The sequence below is a fragment of the Scatophagus argus genome, chromosome 9, assembly GCF_020382885.2.
Source record: "Scatophagus argus isolate fScaArg1 chromosome 9, fScaArg1.pri, whole genome shotgun sequence".
NCBI classification, from domain to species: domain Eukaryota; kingdom Metazoa; phylum Chordata; class Actinopteri; family Scatophagidae; genus Scatophagus; species Scatophagus argus.
Window position 1 is genome coordinate 19762710 of NC_058501.1, and position 7378 is coordinate 19770087.

Consider the following 7378-nt stretch of genomic DNA (forward strand, 5'->3'; position numbering starts at 1 on the left):
ACTGTTTTCTGGCTGAGAGTGCAAACAAACGTGGTTGGTCCCTGTTGGGAGTTACCTGGCATTTGTCATCATATTGGTTCGGAGCCATCTGTTGAGCGTGTTGGCATTTTTGTGAATGATGAGGGTTGATGGATGGTGATGAGAGTTCAATGAAGGGAGGGACAAGAGGTGACGGGACATTTTGGAGTGACTGCAAAGATGTTGTGGATTTTTTTTTTTGTTTTGTGCTTCAGTATCATTGTGTGTGTGTGTGTGTGCGTGTGTGCGTGTGCGTGCGTGCGTGCACATAAGGGAAAACGTCGATGCCTGTGTCAGGGGTGAGTGATAACCGTGGTCTTTTCAGCACTGCGGGGCGGGTCAGACGGTTGTGATGGATGGTTAGCAGTCTGGCCCCCTTCTTCACGCCTCTCTCCAGCCCAGTGACTGGAGATGTGGGCTGGGGTGAAGGGTTGTAGAGGCTGGGCTGCTGGGTGGTTTGGGGGGGGTGAACGTGTCTGGCCCTCATTAGACAAAGGTTGTCTGAACTCCAAAAATAAAAAAAAAGCTTATTCAGTGGTTCTTTCAAGGCTAAATTGTATTTGACAGAACAAATTCTATTAACCACTTGAATTTTGACTGTCTGTTACTCACTATAGCACCCAGAATTGCACTCAGTTTTGACATTGACGGCTAACAGATCAGAGCAGCTTTATATATAGAAGTGTTTTCTCTCTCTTGGTTTTAGCGCTGATTAGAGACGGCTAACTGCTAAATCTACAACATAGCTAGCTATGAAAAACAAACTCATAATTGAAAGTATAAGTGGTGATCTTGTCACAGCTGAAATAGAATATTTCTTTTCATTTCCTCTCATTCACCTTCCACCTTCCACTTTTTCTTTCACCTCCTTGTCTCCATCCTTATCAGCTACCCTGCTTTTGTTGTAGCATATTTCTTCAATTTCTCCTCTTCCTTCTCCTCCTTCAGCTACACCTTCTACAAACATCCAACAATATACATATTCTGTATGTCCACATCCCGAGGGTCATTCGTCTTCCAGCACTAGTAGGAGTGACAATGTATCTGACAAAGTCATCCTTTTCTAATGGAGGTTGGCTTTCCATGGCCAGGCTTGTGTTTGAAGGCTCTGTGGACACTGTGGCTTGCTGCTTCAGGCGTACGCAGGTTTGCCGAGCGGCAGACAGCAACCAACACCCCAGAGAGGCACTACAGTAACCTGCCTTGTGTCTTTTCTCAATCTTCAAACACGGGGGAGACAGGGAGAGGGAGAAAAAGAGAGGCAACAAAGGCTCATGAGAAGGAGCACAAGGCCTTCGCACACCCAGGCTCACTAATTGACGGCTGCAGGGAGTGGGGGAGATAAGAAAGCCTCCAGACCCTGTTTACACTCACTTGCACACAGCACATTCAAATGTCCATGCAGAAAGACATGGACACATATATGCAACATATGCACATAGCACAAATTTTAAATAATGTATGCTTAAAATCGCTATGATCCCCATCATTAATCTTCCCTATGTGTCTGATGCTGCCATACCTGTAGACCGTTTCCCCAGTTTTCACACCTCTCCTAAAACAAGTTCTGCAGACACATGCAAGAATTTGTTTCATCTCTCAGACATATGCACTCATATGTGGGCACAAGGCCCAATTTGCTGCTTTGTCACTGGTTAGTAATGGCAAACTGAAGGCCTAGGGCCACTATTTAATTGCTTTGGCCATGTGCACGAAAGAGGTGCCACACCAATTAATCCCCTCGATGGCAAAGTGTCCTATTCCGCCTCTGCACCCCCGGTAGAGCTGTCCCACAGGGGAAGGGGTGGGTGGGGTGGAGTGGGTGGAGAGGCACATGGGAACCCCCTACCAACAATGGGTACCTAATCCATATCCTCTGCTCCACTTCACCACCATCCCCCCTTCAACATCAGTGAATCACCTTACATCTTGTATATGCAATATAATATAAACTCATTGGTGTGAGTGATCCCTAAATCACACATCACGCAGCTGCATCAATCATGTTTGAATCACGGTAAATATGAATTCTTTAGAAGAAAGTTTGTCCTTTTATATAAATTGTTAACAATATGGAAAAAATATTCAGACTGGAGATGACAAAATGACCTCCAACAACACCATCCAGTGGGATGTTAATGGCCTGGTGATTCCTCTACACCATCCTTTCCCTGTCTACCCATGGATCATGAGTCTTTACCCCAACAAAGGACGTGTCACCCCAAACCCCCCCTCCCAATCCCAGGCCCCGTTACTGTGACTGAAGAGGGTAACCTGATCACTGCAGGGGGAGCAGCAGGTGGACAGACCAACATAAAGAGATACAGAGAGAGGCAGGTTTGAAGGAAAGAGACAGTGGATTGGAGAGAACTGTTTATTTTGCTCTCTACATAGGGAGGAAAGCATGAGGAGATGGAGAGGGGAAAAGGGGGGTTTAAGAGAAGAGGAGGGCTGTGGGTGGATGCAGCATCTGGCTGATATGCAGCCATGTACTGAGGCCATGAGGCGCCTCCAGCCCAGAAGGAGGTAGGGGAGTTTGTAAGGGGCCAACACAGATAGCCAAACAGATAGACAGTGACAACAATAGCCTCCTGTAGCCCACAGCACCAGTCATTTGTGCCACTGACAAACTCTCCTGACCATATCATTCACATTTCCTTTACATCTTACCTAAAACTTTGCTCATCCTTCATTCAGTTTGCAGCAACAAGACAGAAATTAGGATCCATCATGAATAAAGAAGAACCATCACGTACAGGGAGGGAGACTGCGAGGACAGGTCGGGACGCGGACTGACCTTTCGTCTTATTTAAAAATCAAAGGGGTGCCACTGCTGGCCCGTCGGGGAATAGAGGTGGGTAAGTTGGAGAAAGGTGCTAATCCATGGGACCATCAATGACCCTTGACCCCGGGGGCATGGGGTTGGGCTCTTCCAAAATGTGTCTGTGAAAGTCAGGCCTTCCCTCTGCGCTTCAAGCAAAGCAGACCCTTCCAAGCCCTCCTCCCTGTAATGATTTATGGGGCAGGGTACGATCGACACACGCTCAGCCTTAGGGAGGATCCTAAATGGTAGTTTTGACACCACTGAGAGACAGGGTTAAAGGTGATCAATAACAAGCCACTGGAGAAGGAAAGACAGAAGGACAGATCGAGCAAGGAGGAGAAAGGGAGGTGGTAGATGAGGAGGAGGAGGGAACAGCTCTTTTTAATTGGCCTCCGCTCATTACTCAGGTCTTTGAAGACCATCGCTTCTTTTGTGTATGTCTCGGCCTCTAGCTCCAGGGCACATATGTGTCGGGGTTTTAGGTGTTTTTGTTCAATTCTTCTTGATTTGACCTCAAAATGCGCTGCGCTCAAAAGACTGGTTTGAAGTTTGACCTAAGAGCTACACAGAGCAGAACAGTAAAACAGTAAATCTCTTTCATGATACTCTTGAATCCTACTTCTAGTCAAGTATATTACATCTCACTAACTATGCTTGTCTCAGAAAAACTGCATGATGTGGGTTCCTGCCAACTTCTCCTCCTCCATCTCTCTTTTCATTCGCCCCTTAATGTATTTCTCTTTCCTATACTATGTATACGGTACCCTCAGTTCCTCTCATTCGCTATGTGTTTTCATCATTGCAAGTCTTTGACACTGGCTCAGGAACAAAGGCTCATAAAACATACAGTACATGTAGTTACGGCACCCTCTTCTATCAATGGTGGACCTGATTCTCGTCATAAACACATCTCTGTAGCGCACCCTCCCAGAGTTTGTAGTGAGCGGCGAGATGCCTAGTAGTGTCACACCCTACTTCTACCATAAACACACACACACACACACCCACACACCAGCAGTCTTGGAGTATCTCTCAGAAGTGAGCTGATTAGGCCTAAGACTGGGAACTGCTTTGCCTAATCATATCCCTGCATCCAAATCATCTGTGTACATTTCTAATTACACAGTGGCATGCGGTGTCCTTGAGCACAGTGGCAGGTCTCCATTTCATCTCTGTGCTGTGTCTAACCAACCCCCCCTCCACCCCTCCACTTGCCTTATTTTTTCCCTCTCCTCTCTCCTCCATCCTTATTTATTTATTTCCATCAGCCTTATCTTTTTGTTGTTGTTTCAGTTGACTTCAGTGTGCTGAGTAACAGCATTCATTTGGCCAACCATCTTCGTCCTTTGAGCTCAGCATCACAGGGCAGCGGGATCATCCTTGATGATCTGTTTATTGTCCGGCTCCAATTTGCAGGGGTTCACGATATAATATCCATTCCGGCATGCATAACACGAAGAATCAGTCATGGGTAAAGGACAACAGCAAAGAATATTGTTTGGCTTTGGATTATAGGGCTGGGACGCTAACAGTGTAGAGCAGAGCTGGAACTTCCCCTGTTACTTTTGTAATGCCAAGATCTGTTTGAGAATTCTATGCGATCCTTTCCTAGATTGTCCATATGTCTTTTTAAAGAAAACAATAAAACTGCTAAGTGTATGCAGAAAGATGAGCTGCTGTGCCTATACATTTGTGAACTCTGAATAGCCCTGTTTTTTATCTTTTTCAATATCCTAGATGAAGGAAGGCCCTGAACATCTTGGTGTGCTCTCGGTTAAGATGACCTTCCTATTGTTCATCGGTGTGTGTCTCTCTACTGCAAGGCCTTGTCTTTTCTTTCCCTTTCCTCTTCTCTGCAGTGAACCTTGTTATTGAACAGGAGGCACTGCAACGCCATGCACTTGACAAAAGCCAGGCTTGAAGGTGAAGAGAGGGGACAACCTTTAACATGGGAATGTCATATCCTTTTAGGTTCTACAATTAACTTTGCAACCTTGTGTAGCAGTTTAGAAGGCCCCCTCAACAGCTGTGCTGATTTCAGGTGTGTTGTCCTGAAAAGACCAAAAAAAAAGATAAAACCACTATTATTACTGCTTTGTTGGGTTAGTGTATTATCCCTAATACGCTTCCCCAGGCTATTTGCAACCTTTTATCAGACATCCTACAAACTGAAGGCAGCTTGTGCACTACAGATGATTGCATTTATCTTGCCTTTCCCACTGTGTTTTTATCACCTGTCACAGCCATTGTTTAATACCAACCAGCTCACTGAATCAGTAGTAATTGCTGCTGCTGAACGCCTCTAAGTATGACTTTCTTCTCATTGTATGCCACCAACGGTAACATCTATGTGCTGCTGCCTGCAGGCAAGTTCCTGAGATATTAGTTCTCCACTCTCAGAACTGTTAGTCACACTGACAGACACCTGAGGCAATATAAAATGTCCCTCAAAGCCATGAAAGTGCGAGACGGACTACTTCTCTTCTTCAATACCTCCGAGTGAGGGTCAAAGGGATGCGGAGAGGAGGGGAGAGCAACTTTCTAAAGCTGCACTTAAACCCCTTCGCATATGGGGGCCATACCTTGGAGTAGACATGAAGGGGAACCCATATAGCTACAAGGCCCAGTATCATAAATAACACAAGACTTCTCCTCTGCCGTCTCTGTCTCCTCCAGTTCACCGCTGGAGTGTTTCATATGGTAACTAGGTGTTCACTGTGTGGCCACATTGTTGCCCATCTTTCAAGTGGCTCAGAGGAGGAAACCTTGAGGTAGAGGAAGAGAAGGAATATTTGATGAAAAAATGCATTATTCTGTTCTTTTTCCAGTCCCCATCCCCCCTTTCTCTGCCACTCACTGTGGGAATGGAGTATTTATTACATAAACGGCAAAAAGAGGAGAGGAGAACTCGGCTGGAGGAAGAGGTAGTAATAGAGAGTAGGAAAGCCACAGGCTCTTTCACCTGTCAGGTTGAAAATGTGGGTTAGATGGAAGAACGAGCACTTTTTTCCTCCTTCAGACTCTATCTACAGAAAGCGGATGTATATTGTAACTGCCCTTTCTAGAAATGTAATCCATGTCAGTTATATCACTAGTGCTACTCTATCTCCCGTAAATTGAAAATGATGCATATGTTAAAAGAGAAAGTGTTTTTTTTTTTGAGCCTGCACTGATTTATTAACAGAGTCTAAATGATGCGCCACATTTTTTCAAGTGCTTTTTTGCCGAGCTTGCCATCTGTCGCATCAAGCTAATAAGCACTTCTTAGTAAGGTACACTGTTTTGTCTTTATTGATGGGTAATAAATCATTCATTAATACTTCACAGCTCAGGACAAAGTAATAAATTATGGCAGTTCTTGGGTTGCAAGGATATGGACTTCCGAGTTGAACACTTGTTGGGTTATTGTTGAGTGAATGAAACACTGATAAAGACTTCTTTTATTACAGTAATCTAATAAGTCTGGAGTTTTTCATCACTGATTCTTTCTACCCGGTGCTCTTTGGCTTTCTTTCTCCTTAGTGTTAAGTAATCAAATCATCCATTTGAGGGTGGAGGAGAATATACGCCAACCAAAGGGGTATTTCACAGCCTGGCAACCCGAAACTTACAAATGACTTATTACTAATCTATAAAGCAGCCGCATGTTTTATTAAATATTAAATAAGCCATCAACGACATAAAGTGTGCCTTATTGGAAAGCGGTCCCCAAAAACTGGATGCCTCTCTGCTTCCCAGTAGCTTGGCTCCCCAGCATCTCCCCGTATATCTGTACATGAGGATGATCTGGAATCCCAAGAATCCCAACCAAGTAAATTATTCAGCTGCTCCCATTATTTCCATAATTGCCAGCATTGTAGTGGTGTTTGTAATGTCATTAATAACAGGCGTTGGCGTATAATACGCTTAATGTTATTTATCTGTTGGCAGATAGCTTGATGCTGCTAATCCTCATTCATTTGCTGTGGATCAATGCAAATCCGCTAGCGTGAGTGAAATCCCCTCCCCCTCTCAGAGCCGATGGTTCCTAATGTATTTTCCCACCATTAACCAGCCATAATCCCTGCTAATCATCGCTAATCCACATCTCCTGTGTGTGACGATACTTCCCTGATGAAGGGAGGCATCAGTGTTCACGAGCGCCTGGGCACTGCTGAGGCTGGAGCTCCTCTGCGAGTGCTGCCGAGGGCCCACTCAGTGCAGGGGGACAGAGTGCAGAGAAGGGAAGAGGAGGACAGGAGTGAACTGTGGTGATTCATAGGTCAAATAGTGGGGTTTTGCCGTTTTGAGATGAGTTCTGCTCATGTATTATTGATTTACAGGCATAATGGAGGTTGTGTCCCTCCATATGGTACAGAACAAAAATTGCATATCATCAAAAAACAACAGTTGGTACGAGTCACCACAATCTCCCATCTTTGGTCAGCTATAGACTCCGTCTGTTTCCTGGCCTATGTTCACTCTGTGGGCCTCTGTGCTTTGCGCTGCATGTTATTCCACTTCTGCTGGTTACTTTAAGATCGCTTCCACTGGCTG